Raw genomic sequence first — 18,022 nt, 5'->3', positions numbered from 1 at the left:
AGAAAATCTCTTGTCCTTAATTTGTTAGTGACCCCTCATCCCAAAGCAGGGATCTGAAAACCAGAAAGAACATCAAGGTGTTGTCTCAAACCATTTTTAAACTGCTTTTTCAAAGCACTCAGACTTATGTATTTAAAAAAAAATCCCCCTAGGGTTTGCTCCTTTATTTTTATTTTATCCTTGGTTTTTATGTACAAGCCAAGAGCTACGCTGGAAGGGTTGAATAAAAAGGAAACTTGCACCCTCAAGTCTTTTGCAACTACTGTTGCAGCTTTCTGTCTTCTGAGGGGTATGTCCAGTTATATTTATTTATCCCTTTCTGCATCCAGGATTTTGCTTTGCTTTTTACCAGTTGGAGAATGGTTTCTTTGCTTCAAACTCTTCTGTAGACTGTAGAGCAGGGATATCAAAACCAGGCCACTGAACTGTTTCATCTGGCCCGTGGATTTCTCATGAATTTTTGGGCTTGTCTACATGATCCTGGAATGTTCACTACTAGGTGTGATTTGTAGACTGCACCAGTGTATTGTGCTCTAACTTCCTCATGTAGACTCTCCTAGTGTGCATTGATGTAGTTCTGTTTCGAATAGGATTACATCAATGAACACTAAGGAACATTTAGCGTGAGGTCGACATGGAGGAGTTAGAGCGTAACACTCCGATGCACTCTAAAAATCACAACCTTCATAGTCCATAACTTGTGCTTAATGTGGCCCACTCCAAATGGCAGAGTATCAGATCAGGCCCGCCATATGAAGTGACTTGGCTCCCCTGCTGTAGAGTGTCTGTTAGACTTCAGCTGTGATACAGGAAATGCTTGTTCAAATGGAGGTTTTTGGCATTTTTTATAACAGGAGCTGTGATCCCTTCTGGATTCCTCTTATAAATGATTTACTCCACAGTGGAGGGATCAACGTTATTATAGAAGTAACTGGTACTGCTACTGCAGTAGTTAAGTTTGTATTGCCACTTACATTTCCAGTCACTTTTCACTTAGCAAGGGGGAAGAAACCCACCTTCCAATCAAACAGTCTATGGATAAGTTGGAGGCTGGAAGGAATTTCTCTCAAAAAGTTTGGGAAAATGTATATAATTATTTTTGTGTTAGACCTGTGGGTTAGAGGAATTTGTTAGTAAATAGTTTTTCTTTTCCAAATATCCAAGCTCATCTTTTCAGCAATGAATTTTCCTCTGCTCTGTAGTTGTAGGAGGAAGGACTGGGGTGAAATCCTGGCTTCACTGAAATCAGTGGCAAAACTCTCATTGACTTCAATAGGACTAGGATTTTACCTCAGGTCTGTAAATCATAAGAAGGATGGTTGGCTCCTCTTTCTGGGAAACCCCACAGCTGAGATCTAAAGATGAAATATATTCCAATAATTTCTATTGGCTGCATTAACAGTATATTAAAATATTACATTCTCTTTTCCTTAGAGATCTATTTACAGAGCAGAACAAGCTACAAGGTCAAATGTAACTTTAAATATATGTCACTTAAGGAGGGATTAGACAGAGAGCCTTCAGATTTGAAGAAAAACTATTGAGGAAAATTTTTCTTTCATATCCAGGCTTCCTATTTTAATAATTGGATTTTTAAAGCACTGAAACCTCCATATCTTGACTATGTACCAAAAGAAGATTAGTTTCATTAGGAGATACTGAGACACCACTGTATGTGGTGGCCCTCTGTCAACAAAGACGCCTGACAACGCTTGTTCATCCTCTTTGCTGTGCCTGCAGAACGACTGAGTAGATGGCCAGGTAGCCAGCTGACATATTTCTTTGTATGATGGAAAGACTTCTCAGCCCACGCAGTAGACACTGAGTAGGGCTTTTGTGCAATAGTTGATTTTGGAGGGTGTGACTGGGCACACCGCACTGGCCCAGCAGGGGTTAATTCCATCCTGTAGGCTGAGGCGGCCTCAGCCCTGTTGAGCATGCTCTGGCTGGAACCCATCTATGAAAGGGAGCTACTCAGTTCAGCCAGGGCTGACCACAGAAGGGGAGGATGCAAGTTGCCGGATCCAGCCTGGGAACTGCCGAATATCTCAGCCATAGAAGCCAGCCAAGTTGAGACCAAGGCATATGCGAAGATGATGGGAGATGCCCAAGGGGGGTTAGGGCCACTGAAAACTACTCAAGTCAGGGGACCTGAAGACTCTGTGGATGCCCAGACCACCACAGGAGGGGATGGGGTAAGAAGTGGCCCAGGGGGACGTGTTGCAGTCCTGACCCTCTGCCACTGTTAGGGACCTGGTGGACTAGCGTGGGCCCAGGTCCCTTACCCCCTGCAGTTAACTCCAGCCCCAGAGTGGCAGCCTATCCAACTTAAGCCGTACAGCCGGTGTTTACAGCTCTGAGGGCTAGAACCCATCCAGACTGTTTGCAGCTTTGCCCTGCCTGAGGGCTGTGTCCCCGAGACTGTTAGTTGCTCAGCCCTGCCTGAGGGCCTGAGCTCTTAGACTGTCAGTAGCTTTGTCCTACCTGAAGGTCCAGGAGTGCCATATTGACTCTGACTGTTATGCCACACAACCTGGGGACTAAAGACACCTGAGCTGGCTCAGCCATGGGCCTATAGCTGCCCTCACCCCCACCGCAAAAGGGGGACAGAGCACACCGACCATACACCAGAGGGTTAAGGTCTTGGTAGACTGTAGGATTCTTTAACACAATATTTTTTTCCAGCAAGGATAACATCAATTTTTTTCCAGTTGAAAGATCTGATGTTTTTCTAGGCTGTTGATAGCAGGTTATACTAACAGAGCTGTGGATCTACTAAGTGCTTTGTTCTGATGAGCGTGATTCTAACTGCCCTGTGCCGTCCAGCCTACGTCACTGGGTTTGTCGTGGAGGTATTGAGTTAATCCTCCCAAAATGCTGCACCATCTCTGATGAGCTGTGAAAGGAAAAGATGGCGTTTGTTATGAATGCTGAATCTAAGCCAAGCACCCCTTTTTATAAAATGGAAGTTGTAGGGTGGAGTCTTCCTTGACAGGGCACCCAGCTCACCCCATGACGCCCACCCGCGGCTTGAAGGGTGGCTCGGTAGGAGCATTCAGCACCAATATGAGTCAACCAGTGCTGCCCTGGGGAGATTTTTTTTTTTTTTTAAATCTTTGAGCAGTAATAAGTGACTGTGAGATGAATCCGGAAAGGTTTGTTCATTCCTATAATGGATGGAATCGCCAAGGCACATTTGCAAGCCAGGCCTGTGATTTGGCTGATGTGGACTTGATTACCTGTAGTTGGGCATAGTGAGGTAAATGTGTTCTAAACCCTGGAACACTGAGTTAGTAGTTTTCCTGTTTCTGGACAGACCAGGAGGTCTGAGGTAGTTAATGCTTCCAGGTGTGCAGATGAATAAAGTGATGGGGCTATGTAGCAAGTTCACACAGGCCCCCCTGCTGCTCAGGTCCTCTGTGCCCACAAACCACAGCTTCATGCTCCCACTAGTGCTCTTTATTCACAGGCTTTTCCCACCACCAGTTTCAAATACACTCCAGCCTACCAGCCCCAAAGGCCTCACTGCTCCAGCCGCTGGTCAAGGGCAGCTCACCCTCCTGTTCTAGCCTCTCCTTTTGCTCACTGTTTGCCCCCACCCTGCACTTCCTTCCTGGAAGTCTGTATAGTGCCTGGCTAACGAGCCTGGCAGCTGCTCCTCTTCAACCCATTCTGTGCAGGGTTCACTCAGCATTTTCCCATTCCCTCCAATTAGGGCACCAGTGGCAGGGGGCTGAATCAGCCCGGTCTCTCCCAGCTCCCTGTCACAGGGTATAATTTCAGCAGTTCCAAAAATCAGCACTGCAGGAGCCAGAACAGATTCAGTAATATTACCGATGCAGTCTCTTGTCTTTCTTGCCTTGGGGTACTAGATATCAGCAGAAAAGAAGGAATGCATTGGAGAAGACCAATTTCCCAGGGATGGGACTGTGCATCCATAGCTTTCCCCCTGGATTTCTGTATCTGAAGAAAATGTGAGTCTTGGTATTTTGTTGATTTGTAAAAAAGAGTTCACATTGGTATTTCAAATGTCTGCATCAGGCAGTGGAACAGGGACTGATAAGCATTTCCATTCCACAGGAGCCACTGATTGCCTTCTCATACTTTCTACTCAGTGCATTGGTTTTTGATGCATAGGGCCTGAAGCACGGCTAGTGTTTACTCTGTTCACCGCATTAGCAATATTGCCTCTGTTTTGCAGGCATGATGATTTTGTGCTGTTGCTTTCCCCTCCTTGCCCAATGTGTCCGTGAGTCACGTTCCTTGTCTTGAAATAACACGAGCTGTGTGATTGGCAAATCTGCCACATTTATACTTTTGATTTGTCTATTTGTGGATTCACTTACCCTGGACAACATGTTGTGATAGTTACTATCTTATAGAGATGGAGAGTTTATCTGTAGTGGCCATCTCTTGGTCTGGTTTTCTGATTGGATGTCACTATTTGAAGCTGATGGCTCAAGGGACAAATATCTTGCAATGTTGTTGGAGTCACATGACTGGAGATGGCAACTGCAGAAATTTTTGGAGAGGACACATGAAGCTTTGCTAAGTTGGCAGGTCTCTTTCAGGATATCCACATTCCATGAAGGCTCATTAGCATTTTGAATGATGAGATGCAGTGGATATGAACCACCCCTTCACTTCCTTGATTGAATTATCTCTCTTCTTAGAAAATACTTTTGTGCAATTTGGTGTTGGCTAGTGTGAAATGTGCAAAACCTTTTGGAAATTTACTAGAAAGTCTTGGGATGAAGAAATTGAACTGTTACATTTAGTGTCTTGTTCCATCTTGAAAGGGCTCAAACCAAGACATCACCCAGAAACAAATACAGAAATATATTCCTTTCTGTCTGAGAGTTGCAAATCAGGAACTCTGTGTATATACTTGGTAACAGGCTCGGCCAAATACTAGGGACTTCCACTGACCTTTTCCTGGCCATAAGTGAACCTGAGAATCCGTGTCTGGGCAGGGCTCATCAGCATGTACAAGGCTGAATGAAGTCAGGAAATCTGCACTATTGTCGTGAAAAATGCTAATATAGATTTCAAGATTTTCATTGTGAATTTTAATCTCCTTTCTGATTTATTAAGATTTTGTGGGTTAAGGATGATGCTAATTACAAATTAAAAAAAAAATACACACTTCCTCCTCAGAAAACTTGGGAAATAGAGGTTCCATTCTGACTCTGAGCTTCATTTGATAACGCCACTGGCTGCTTGTGGCACTTGCTATCATGGGAAGTGGGTCTAATACCAAGGCAGGAATTTGATAGAGGGAAGAAAGGAAAGAGAAATGAAGGACCAGAATGGGACTAGATAACAACCTGAAAAAGTAGGGGACGGGACAACAGAAGCACCCACACTATTGAACACTTAACAACCAGAAAAATGTCATTTTTGCATGTCATTGATCTAAAGGGTCATACTGATTTTTTTTTTTTTTTTTTTAATTTTCTTTGCAAAATGAAAAAAAATGGAATTAAGAAAATTTTACAGCTGGGTTGAGACTGTAACAAATTTCAGCGTAGAGCTTGTTTTATAGCTAGTTCTAAACCTAGAAAAATAGTAGTATACAATGGAAGTGCAAACAAAACCATAACTACCACTGTGAATGATGCTATAATTACTAACCATTCAGGGGGAAAAACAAGCAAACAGCTTAAGCAGAACACTTTTTGTGAGGGAAAAGAAAGTGGTAGATATATAACTCCCCCCCTTCTCCCTTTGTCCTCCAGGATGATTTATGAACCTCTCTGCTATTCTGTTCTAGTCTTTTAAGTTAAAGAATCCAGTTAGCTTTTCATAATGGCAGAAGTAATTAAAAAGGTGATCAACTTCAGTGGAACATAAAACACCGAAAAGGTCTGCCTCTTTAATGATATCCCCTACATACTTTACTGGCAGGGATTCTGCTAATCTAATACCTGTTAATTTTCTTTCTAATTAGGGCTATAGCTCACCAGAGGCTGTTTTATATTCCCTTTATATACAGTTAAAGGGCCCAATCCTGGGTCAGGGAAAGAATCTCAACATGTGGAAAGAAATTTTGGGGGAGGAGAAAGGGAGAATGGGAAAGCTTTTATTACTCCCTGCTCAGAAATCTTATTGCCATCAAAAGATGCAGACAAGTTACATGACTGAGCCCAAATCCTATACATACAATGCCCATGGACAATGTGGCTGTAAATATATGAAAATTCAGAACAGCCCCAGATTACTGAAGACGACACCCGATATCCAAAACCCTTTGAAAAATGGGATTCAGTAAAATAGAGTTCCTAGCTTGCTGAGGTAGTGGAAATAGTTGGTTTCCTTGCCTCCCAAACACAGAGCATTGCAAAGAAAATGCCAGCCAGCTTTGGGAAGGCCATCTCTCTGTCAAGACATCAGACTGTACATCTGTGAAGGTATCTGCAGTCTTTTTAAAGTCAGCTGGTCAGCACAGCTAGTAGGACTTCTTTTTCCTGCAGTCCAGGCTCGAGAGGTCCTAAGCGTGGGAAACATAATTTCATTTAGGTTACATAGGATTTCAGTTAACCAGAATGCTATAAATCAAGGCTCTACTGCATAACTGTATTCCATCTATAGTGTTCCCAAATTTTATTCAGCTAGCATGGCTTGCACTCTGGCCTAAGGATAGCCATATTCCATACACTTTTCACAGAATCACTGGAACTTTACATAAAAAGTCTGTTACACCATTCACTCCATCCTCCTGTCAGTACAAGATGTGCTCCCTGTTATACAGTATCTCCTGTTTTGTCCAGTTTAATTTGATATTCCAAGTAGCAGGGCTTCTACCACTTCTTTTGGGAAACTATTCCACACCCTAAGAGATCACACTGTACTGGAGCAATCTGTCCACAGTAAAACTTTGGGAGGAAACCTTCAAGGATCCTCTTGCAGCAATCTCCCCATATTGTTTCTTTGGGAGAATGGGGTTTGTATCCCCACAGAACTGGCTTCAAGGTCCAGCCTGACAACAAGGAGGTTGTGTGTGAATCCCCAGGAGTCCAAGATCAGCTGTGAGGAAACTCTCTGCCTCCACATTAGCTCTGTGCTGCCTGTAGCCTGGGACTGTTTTAACTTTTTCTTGTAGTTGCCACAGGGCCAGTGGAAGGAAGTGCCCATCTCTTACCCCACCGTGATCCATGGACCTTGTGTGGAGGACCTTGTGAACTCTGGGGGATGCTGTGGAGATATCTGATTCCCTTCTGCAATTGAGGGCTTGTTATGCATGTGGAGGACCCTCTCCCTGCATGGATCTAGGAGGGGTGAATGATTCCCCCCTACGTTCCTAACATGCAGATTTTGTTCTTGATTGATATTCAATTTAAAAGTATCTTTTCTGAACTTGTCTAGTTATTCCTAGTTATAGCAACTTGTGTCACCATGAATAACTCCTCTCCATCTTTGCTGTTTGCATTCTGCAAACACTTATAAGCAGTTATGTTTCCCCTCAGTTGTTACTTCACCATCTTTTCATCTGTGTCCTCACATATACATTGCTAAATCTCCTAGTAAAACAAACTGGAATAAATAAATAGCACATGCCCAAATACATGTTAGGATGAATCCATGATGTACCTGACTGCAAGCTAGTATGGGAGGTAGAGCTAAAGTTTAGAAGTGGAGAAAAGAACCGTATGAGGAAACATCCATTCAAATGGTATTTTTATTATAGACAGGTGCCATATGAAGTGTTAGAAGATCAATGAAGTTTTTACATTCTGAATATTTATAGAGGTCTCAAAATGTCTTCCATAACCCTGACGCTATTTTTTAAATATATTTTCAAAAAACAGATGGCCACTATCTTGTTTAGTCAAATATGCCAAAAGTTGTGTCCTGATTCTCTCCTGTCACTTATCTCTAGCAACACTATGTCACTGTTATAGTAATAGTGGGAAGCATAAAAATAAAATTAAATGTTATTTTCACTGTACTATGTTTCTTTTTGTATGCTTTTTGGCTGCCCTGCCCTTACTGCCATCATGTAAAAACAGACGCATCATTTCTGATTTTTGAGACAGGGCCGTGAGTGTTTAGTAGTAGTAATTTTCCATGAAGCTACAATGAAACTTGCAACAAGCATTGGTTTGTGGTGGGAGGAAGGAAATAATACTGAAGAGGTATCAATTCTACACCTAGCTCTGCCAGTGGTTCACTTTATGACCTTGAGTGAGTCATTGTACCTCTTTGTGCCTCAGTTTCTCCAATTGTAAATTGGTGGTTTTAATATCTACCTCACAGAGGGATTGTGAGGATTAATTGCTGAATGTCTATAAAGCACTTTGATCTTTGCATTACAAGGAAGTGCAAATTATTATATTATTAACCCCTCAAAAACACAACAACAAATCACTCTACTGTAAAAACTTGTATGGACTCACCTTCTTTCTAATCATTGAAAGATTATTTTGTATTTGAGACAAGGTGAGTGAGGTAATATCTTTTAATTGACCAACTACTGTTGGTGAGAGAGACAAGCTTCGAGCTGCACAGAGCTCTTCTTCAGATCTAGGAAAATCTTGTGTTTGACATTTTTCAATGTAATCTTTTCCTTTTCTCTTAAAACTATCCCAAAAAATTTCAAAACAAAAATGTCATAATGGGAGCATTGAGGATCAGGTTTGAAACCAACAAACGGTAGAAAATTCAAAGGTACCATTCTGTGCTCTTGCACATATATTGTACATTCTGAAAATGCTCCATCATGGTAATATTTTGCACTAAATTTTAGAAATGATTGTTTTAAATTCAGCATGATTCAAGGTGTTCAATTTTTTTCTTTTACTCCCCTTTAAGAACTTGGGCTCAGATTCTCAAAGCTATTTAGGTGCTTACCTGACATTGATTTCAATGGAAGTTAGGTGTTTAAATACCTTTTGAGGATCTGGATCTGGCTGTCTGTTGGCTTTTTTGGGGTGTGAGAAAAGGTAAATGAAGTATTGTAACCTGACTCTTCTCTCAGGGGGGTAGAAAATGATTTGCTTTAGAACAATTCTGTTTTTCAAATTCTCAGGGGCAAAACTATGGACTGCTGAGTGGCAGATTCATGGGAACCTCCTAGGCTTATGCCATAGTAGCTGTTGCTTACACAGCTGGATCTGATCAGGCTTCTGGGTATTCCACTTACAGTTAATGCACTTCCTGCTCAAGCCAAAGTTTCTTGGCAATTCTTAACCTTCCCTAACATGTGTTAGACTCCTAGGAAAACTGAAGTATATGTCCTAGCATTAAGGACCAAACTGTGCCATTAAGGCACTCTGAATAAGGAACAGAGTAAAGCTGCACTGTCCAGATGGAGCTCTGTGAGGCCTCATGCCTTAGAGGGGCATTGGCTCCCCAGGAGAATAGCTGCTGCACTGCCCCTTTACAAGGTGTAGTGTGTGCTCTCCTCAAAAGCTAGCCTGTTCTGCTGGCTGGTGTGGGGATGGGGCAGAAGGCAAAAGGCTTTTCTTCTCCCTGCCCTCTTGCAGATTCGAGCAGCCACAGGAGTACTAGCCCATATGAGCCCAGGCATTCAAGGGAGTAAAAAGGCTGTATCTGTGACCAGTCTGTGCATGTGGACCAAAAGGGGGAAAAGTTCCTTGTACCCCCTCTTGCCCTTGCAAACTCACACAGGGGCCCTCCAAAATCTGGCCCTGAACACCCACAAATTGTAGTATCCGGTGGTGATCGTAGATTACTCAGTCACAGGGTAGCCCAGCTAATGGAACTGCAAATCCCACAGGAACAGACTTTTAAAATAAAGCCACTTAAATCCTCTTCCTGGTTGAAAAGTTCTTTACCAGTGACTCTCTTGACTGGGTTTGAAAAGTAATAAGTGCCTGTCTGTTCCAAGGTGTGGAGGGGAGAAAGGCCAGGTAAATCCCCCACCTAAACATATGAAGTGGTGATGGGGGAAGCAGTGCTTCTGTGACATGGTTAACCTCGCCCCTTAAGAATGTGAATATCCTTCTGCAAGAGAATTGTGGATCCTGTGGCTTTGGATGGAGGGTGTTTGCAGGTAGGAGAGAGGTGGAATTGGACAGAGCTGCTATGTTGCGTGCTCCTCTCTTTACAATGCAGATGTCTGTTAGAAATCCATGAAGCAGTCATTGATTGCCTCAGCAACAACCTCCTTTGATACCTGCACTCCCTCTTAGAGGGGCAAGAGACTGGAGTCTGTGGATGCATGGCTGCAAAAGGAATGGAGCTGCAAGTGGGAAGATGACCCCAGTGACTTGTGTGCAAGGGTTTCCCTTCTGTGGGGCCATATGGTTCATCATGGCCTTCCCAGTGGACCACCTGAATCTGATGGTTATATCCTTACCTCTCTATTCAAACCCAGATGTTCCCTATGCTTTCTTAATTCTCCCTAACAGCATATGGGCTGCCTGTTTTGATGAGCCATGGGTTTCTCTTTGGGAGAGCAGCATATAGCCCTACGTTTTCATGTGATAACTGTTTGCATCTGAGGGCTAGCTTCTTTTTCTGGATGGGGAAAAGGTGACCGACTACCTCAAGTTAGGGTTTACTTGTTCCTTGGACTGTCTCAGGGCTAGCAGCCTTCAATGGCCAATGGGGTATGAATAATTTGTTCTCCTGCTAGCTGGATGCATTTCACACATCTAATCAATATACGTACTAGCTACAAGGGTGGCTTTGATGTTGATATTTTGCCTGGAATTCCCTGATCCCAGGAATCCAATTCCCTTGGTTTTCCATTGTCAAATACTACTGGAGAGTCTTTGATCTGTCAGTAACCTGTGCAGTCAAACGGTCTATTACATTAAGTCCAGATCAGTTGCTTTCATTTGAGGTGGCCAGAATCCCAGTACCTTATATTTAATTAGATAAACTAAGGCAGTTAGATACATAGCTGGATGGGCTGCATGAGTATTTTGCCATAAGTATTACTTTTTACATGAGGTTTAATGTTTGGGGAGGAAAACATATCTCCTCCAACAAAATCCTAACAGGTAGAGACCAATTTTAGGGGTGGGATTTTCCCAAGCTTATTTTTATAGGTGATTTAGACTGTAGTTATGTGTATCCTATGTAGCATCAACATTTTTTATTTCTTTTAATGGAAATAATATTGTCATATCTAACTTTTATTATAAACAAATTGTTCTTTACAATTAAAAAAGTAGGATAAGGGAAAACAAAAACCTGAGAATTGCCCATATCAGAATCTGACAATTAACCCTTTTCCTGCCTCGGGATGTACAGTAAAATGCATGTCCAAACCTGTGTTATCTTCAAACAACATATGATCACACAGAGTGCTCTGATAATCCCCTGCCTGTAATTAAATAACTTCTAAATATACTTCTTAAGGCTGTCCTCAAGATGTAGGGTAAGGTTTTCTATTTAATAGCTATTGGTGTTTATCTAGTTTATACATTACATTTAAAGTTAACACAATACTAAAACCTTTGTTTATTTGGAGGTTCAACATCTTAGAGGCAAAACCAAAAATTGCCAGTCCTCTATGCTAGTACATAGGAGCTTATAGAAATTTTCATTTGTGAAATCCCAGATTACAGTTCACTACAATGCAACTGAATTTGCTTTAATTGTGATCTATTTATACATTTTTCTTCTGCTAATTCCAAGAGAAATGATTTAACTGGTGCATAATTTGATTATAAGCTTTTGGACAAAAATAGCAGCATTAATATTTGGAACACATTTCCCCCCTGAGATCTTAAAACTGCTCCAAACATATAAACATCTCCTGCTGAACCTTTCCTGATCTTAAAGAACTTGAATGTAAATACAAACACTAGAGACAGTGAGAATATTGTAGGAGAATGCCCCTTTTGGGTTACACTGAAGAGTGCTTTTAGCTTAAATCTCTTGTTTTGTATATATACCCATAACAAAATCTAAGAATGGTTGAATGGAGGATATTTCATGTCAATTAAAAGATGTTTTTTGAGGTGAATTTGGTCAGCACTTAAAATTCCACCTTAAATTCTCAAAAGATGGCACTTGCTTAAGGTTCTGAAGATGGGAATATGATCTGCTAAAAATCAGACAAGTGAGCAGAAACAAAATATGACTTTTTGCCCCAGGGGTAATAGAGATGGAAATGAATCCTGACAGGCACACACATGACAAGACCGAGGCAGAGCAAGAACGGGTGACTCAAAAATCGTAGTGGCACGTTCTCTCCAAGGGCCTCGGTGTGCAGTAATGCCTGAAAGATCGCAGCCAGGATCACATGATGCACACAGTGGTTGGCTGACTGTTGAGCCATATAATAAAACCCCAACAAATTAAGTATAAAACAGCCTCTTGTGAGCTATAGCCCTAATTAGAAAGAAAATTAACAGGTATTAGATTAGCAGAATCCCTGCCAGTAAAGTGTGTAGGGGATATCATTAAAAAGGCAGACCTTTTCGGTGTTTTATGTTCCACTGAAGTTGATCACCTTTTTAATTACTTCTGCCATTATGAAAAGCTAACTGGATTCTTTAACTTAAAAGACTAGGACAGAATAGCGGAGAGGTTCATAAATCATCCTGGAGGACAAAGCGAGAAGGGGGGAGTTATAGTTATATATATATATATATATACACACACACACACTTTCTTTTCCCTCACAAAAAATGTTCTGCTTAAGCTGTTTGCTTGTTTTTCCCACTGAATGGTCAGTAATTATAGCATCATCATTCACGGTGCTGTAGTTATGTTTGTTTTGTTTTTGTGCTTCCATTATACTGTCCTATTTTTTTTTTTTTTTTTTTTTTTTTTATAGATTTAGGACTTGGCCGTAAAACAAGCTCCAAGCCAAAACTCATCGCACACAGTCTCAGCTTAGCTGTGAAATTGTGGCTTTTTGTCTTTGATTTTTTTAAATTTGCGAAACAGGAAAAAAAAAAATCTGTCCCTTTGTATCACCGATGTACAAAAGTGACATTTTATTGTTTCAAGTGTCCAGTAGTGTGGGTGCTTCTGTTGTTCCTTCCCTTCTTTTTCCCTTTGCCACTTAGTCCTTTATTGTGGCCCTCCACTGCTCTTCCTAGTCTGTCTCTTTCCTTCTCTTTCTTCCCCTTCTGTTCCTCTTCTTTGTTTTGTCCCTTCCCTCCCTTTCAGTTTCTCAGTGAACCCCATTTTGCCCATGCAATTGGGCCCACCAGTCCTGCTCATTATACTACTGTAAAGCACAGTCCCACTTGCTCTCCAATGGCCTGAACCTGTAGCCATCCTATGGTCTGTAAAGAGAGGCATATCACTCCTACAGATCTCTATAGGTCTTCAGACTCAGGACTCCTCTACTGTTCAGTGTAGGAGGTGAGCCCCTGATGTTGAACAATGATGCTGTGCTCATGTCTGAGTGAATCAGCCAGTGTTGTTAGCCCTGCATCCCTGAAACCAGAGGTGCATGCCAGAATTAATAGAATTGCACTCCAGAGATTCACTCTATTGATTTTTATAGTTAACCAGCTCTCACATTTTGTTATGCATGCCTCCACTCAGACCACTTGGGCTATGCCCTCGTCAGCTCAAACAAGTTGAAAAGGGTGGTGCTGATAGGTACTTGACTGAGAGACTTCTGAGGAAAGCCCAGGTGGGAAGGGAAGTAATTTTACCATTTCAGTAGTTAACACCCTTCCCTCTGAGGGCTAATGCCTAGCATGTGACTAGGAAGCACTGTGCTGTTGGAGATATTCTCTTTTGGATGAGCTGAGACATCACACCTGTTCTGTGCACACTACTGTAGTATGCTGCCTGGTCAGTATGAAACATTTGTGCCCTGTGGCTTCCACACACAGATGCAGACACCAGTGCTCAATACAAGTGTCCATTTGTTGTCATTAAAGATCCCATGGCATCTTTGCAAAATTAAGGGTGTTAGCACCTGTGTCTTGCCCTTGAATATATCTAGTTTGTTTGTTCGATGTTGGCCAGGTTGAAAAGGCCATGTTTGGATTTTGAGCACCCCGAAGTTACTGGTGTTCAGATGAGGAGCTTTGGTTTGAACGGAAGCATGAACAAAACCATAACTACAGTGCTGTGTATATATAGAAATGTAATTTATGAAATTCAGATCTATTCTATATAGGTTCTTACCCTTATACCAGTGGTTCTCAACCCACGGCCAGCGGGCCGCTTGCGACCCAATCAACACTCCATTCCAGCCTATGTGACATCTTCAGAGCCAGACAGGTAATCTGTATTTTGTGTGGATGCGGCCCACATAACCCACTGAGAGCTGAATATGCGGCCCACAATGGTAAACCGGTTGTGAATCACTGCCCTATGCCTATATCAGAACAAAGTTCAGATTTAGATTCCTCAGAATTCAAATGGTGCTTAGCTCCAGGCTGTTAGCTTGGGGATCACCTCTAAAGATTTAATTAAGACTGCCAATTAGGACAATTCACTCTATTGACGTAAAGTCCTCCTGCAGTTTCAGATGAATAAAGCATTCTTCATTATTTCATATTCTTAAGTGTGAGCCGTGCTGTTAGCTGATATGTCCCAGCCCAGATGTGGCTACAGCTCAATGGTGATGGAAATTATCGGAAGTATAGCGAGGGACACCTTCTGGCAAATGCTTCCCAATGATGCCCACTTCAAACCCCACACCCAGCAGCGGAAGCAGAGGTAAGGTGGCTGACGCTATTCTGAGTGACTGCATAACCCATAGTTAATTATGGAAGGATGTTCTAGGCCAGTGTGTAGGGCCTGGAATGCCAATGAGCCGGGAAGTCCCTATGTTCTATGTTCCTGTCCACGATTGTGCCTTTGCACCCCGTGGACTGGCAATGGCTATTATGTATTGCTGACTAGTAGATTATTTGTGCATCTGACAAGAGGTGACTGTGTGGGGCTGCTGCTGTCCTTAACATGGGTGAACATTAACACCACTGCTTCAGCATATCCAAGTGTCCATTCTGGCCGTGTTTGCAAGTTGTTTAAGAATATATGCTATATTGTAGTTTACAAGGCATTTTTAGATAAAAATGTGATATATAAATATATGATTTAAGACTCTAGAATGTGACCAGTTTAAGAGTAAGCTTGATATTGAGTCACTGTGGATGTACCTAAATGTAAATCAACCACACGCAAGTCCAAGTAGAGGGTGTATATTGCAACAACTCATTTTCCCCACAACCTCCATCTTTTTTTTTTTTTCCCTTTTCTGCAGGACCTTGCTGCACAAGAGAATACATGTAAAATGATAGCATTTGCTGCACTGCCTATTAGTCGTAGCCGAGCCTGGGAATTAGTCTGAGGAATCTCCTGCTCTACATATGCTCTTCCATCCTGGTGTGGCTACTTTGTTAGAAGTCTCAAGAGTCAGAGGCTAAGTCAGCATTAACTTTTAACTTCTAAAGACCTAAAATCAATGCTAGATTAGGTCACAGGTATAAAATGAGTTTGGTATTATCAGCCATGGTAGTGTTTGTCCACATTGCAATCCCCCCACACCTCCTGAATTTTTTTTTTTTTTTTTTTGGTAACAATTCAGCACAGTTGGTAATTTTCTGATCAAGAGAAGCTCAAAAAAGCAGAGAAATTGCTAGGTCAGGCTTGACACGGAGAGCAAGTGTATGTGTGTGTGAGAGGTGTTTGCACTATGGTGATGAGAGAGCAAATGTGAAAAATCAGGACACTTTTTTTTTTTTTTTTTTTTTTTTTGAGGGTGGGCAGAGATAGTTGTGTATATGAGACAAAAAGCCCCTAATATCAGGACGTCTGATCAGCCTCATTTGCACAGAGCTCTCTGAGTGAAACAATGTATAAGGATTTGAAGAAGGAAAGTCAGAGACAAGTCAACACATTTGCTTGTTCTTTTAGTGTATTTAAAATATTTGTAGTTGATATATAGCAGCAGGTCTACTGCTATTCTGCTGACTGAGAGCTGGGATGGGAGGCAGGAGTGGAGCTACTATTCCACTCCGACCGGACCTGATCCGAAGAAGCAAAGCAGTAACATTTTATTGCTGTAACCCTTCTGCCAGGTGGTTAATGGCTGCAAAAAGGGCAAGGGGTTCAATATATGTAGGATCCCTCTTGACAAATAACTAAACTGGCTCGAGCCCCATCCAGAAAACTAAACACCCCCTCCCTGGGTGCCTTTAAGAGGCAAAACTTTCTCATTGTCAAGCATTCACAGACCCTGTACAAACAAGGAACCCTTTATCAGAGGAAACGAAACACAGTCACAAACTTGGGAAAACACAACAACAGAGCACATATGCAAATAAAGAGTAAATACCCCTCCCCCCCACACTTTCCAATAACTTGGGCAATAGTCCATCTAGCATCCTTCCCACCCACTGAATGTCCCACAGGTGCTAGTTTCTTGGCTGCACCACCTCACCTATCCATCCAAATGCCCACTCATGGTTTGAGTCAGTGAGTAACAGCAGTGCAAGTGTCTCTTTGCAGCTTTATCTCCAATCCCAAGGGAGCTGCTTGCCTCATCCTGCTGGAGGTACCATCTCCTAACCCAAATTAGTGATTCAGCTTCATGGAAGTGCTGGGTGGTGGGGGCCTCCCCAGAGTCAACTCAGTCGTGCTGTTGTCCTCTGCATCATGACTTGCCACCAAGTCCTTTATGACAGCTCTCACAACAGTCCTCAGTCTACATCTCCTCTTCGTGGAGTCCTCTGTGCCATCGCTCACAATGAAGTCCTCAGTCTACACTGCCTCTTGCAGCAAAGCCCTCACAGGAGGGGGCTCTTGAGCAGAGTCCTAGCTGCTGGGAAATGAGCTCTTTGCTACAAGGTAAGAGTTCTATCCCCTCTCTCAGCCTCTCGGGGAGCCCAAACCCCCCAAATTCAAGTTAACGTATCGTTAAGGTCATTCCCCAAGTGTCATTAGGGAAATTATGAGCATCCAAATGTAGCTCTCTCTGTCAGCACTTTTCATCAACAGAGAGGACAGCGAACCTCTTCCCATAGAGCTCCCATTGAGTTCGTGCTTTCCTTCCCTACACTATTTGAATGTGTTGTTGTCCATTACATTGAAATTGAGGCACTTTTAAGCAATCATTCCAATGCACACTAGTTTTGTCATTCATTAGGAGTCCTTGTCTATTTCTTGGGGGGGGAAGGGGACTGGGAGGTCTGTCATTTGTTGCACCAGCAGATGTGTGTCCTTTAAGAGAATACGTGGAATGAAGCTGGAGGCGGCTCCACAAAATGGGTCTGATCCAAAGTTCACTGAAGTCAATGGAAAGACTCCCTTGACATCAGTGGGTTTGGATCAGGCCCCCTATGTGTTTTCCTCACACAAGTCACATTCCTTTTGATTTGGTGAGCAAGGAGGCAAAAGTTAACGTCTCTCCAGTTATTGGTGTAGCGCTGGCTTTGTTTTTCTCCCTGTTAATAGGGTCAAATGTATTAGAACTGAGACTGGTGCCATTTTTAGGGCTATTGGCAAATGCTTGTTTTTCCCCCACATCGGTCTTGCACTGAAGGCTATTACTGGTGGTGTTGGTGTTAATGGTGGCTCTCTCACTTTGTGCTCTTTTGGCATTTCCTGCACATTTCCATGTAAAATATTTCCATTCTGTGGCTCCAATATACTGGGATGTAGGGCCTTGTACTTAAAGTTAGGACACAGCAGAGTTCAAACATAGGTGAATGCAGACTGTCCATACGTATTTTTAAGGTCATCTTCTAGAACAGCAGCAGGTATCTGCTACACTGTGCTTTGGCAATCCAAGAAATAGAACACTCTTGGAACACCATGAAACCATGCCGTATATTGACTGCAAGATTGATTTAGTTTATTGCTGCTCTGCTATCACTGAGACTATATGCATCCAAAAGGCTCCAATACCCTTTCTAGAGATTCCACCAAGAGCTAATTTGAATTTTCTCTGTTGCATGCACCTTGGTTAATTCAAGGCTTGGAGAGTATGGATACTGGTCCAAATGTCACTGATGCAGTGAATACCACCCTAGTAGTCTCATGGAGAAATTGGACACCACCTTCTTTTCAGGCACACACATTCATGTTAGCTACCACTGTGTTAGAAAATATGGCTCTTACAGGGATG

General features: G+C 42.4%; 2 long non-coding RNA genes across 3 annotated transcripts; one reads left to right on the top strand and one right to left on the bottom strand.

Annotated features, from left to right (window-relative positions):
• Nucleotides 1-2,506: 2,506 nt before the first annotated feature.
• LOC137167629 (uncharacterized) lies at nucleotides 2,507-3,676 on the bottom strand. 2 transcript variants are annotated; one of them, XR_010924149.1, is made up of 2 exons: nucleotides 3,509-3,676; nucleotides 2,507-2,896 (listed from the first exon to the last, which is right to left on the bottom strand). It is a non-coding gene; the product is annotated as an uncharacterized lncRNA (long non-coding RNA). The 2 variants fall into 2 exon arrangements; XR_010924150.1 differs by having other exon boundaries at nucleotides 3,240-3,526.
• A 131-nt stretch (nucleotides 3,677-3,807) lies between these two features.
• Nucleotides 3,808-15,402, top strand: LOC137167628 (uncharacterized). Its single transcript, XR_010924148.1, has 3 exons — nucleotides 3,808-3,974; nucleotides 14,457-14,610; nucleotides 15,158-15,402. It is a non-coding gene; the product is annotated as an uncharacterized lncRNA (long non-coding RNA).
• The last annotated feature ends 2,620 nt before the right edge of the window (nucleotides 15,403-18,022 follow it).

Source organism: Emydura macquarii, unplaced genomic scaffold (genome assembly GCF_026122565.2).
Source record: "Emydura macquarii macquarii isolate MOO-44397 ecotype Brisbane River unplaced genomic scaffold, CSIRO-AGI_Emac_v2 contig_2948, whole genome shotgun sequence".
Lineage (NCBI taxonomy): Eukaryota > Metazoa > Chordata > Testudines > Chelidae > Emydura > Emydura macquarii.
The sequence above is the reverse complement of the archived record's forward strand: the minus strand, read 5'-3'. Positions and strand labels throughout refer to the sequence as shown.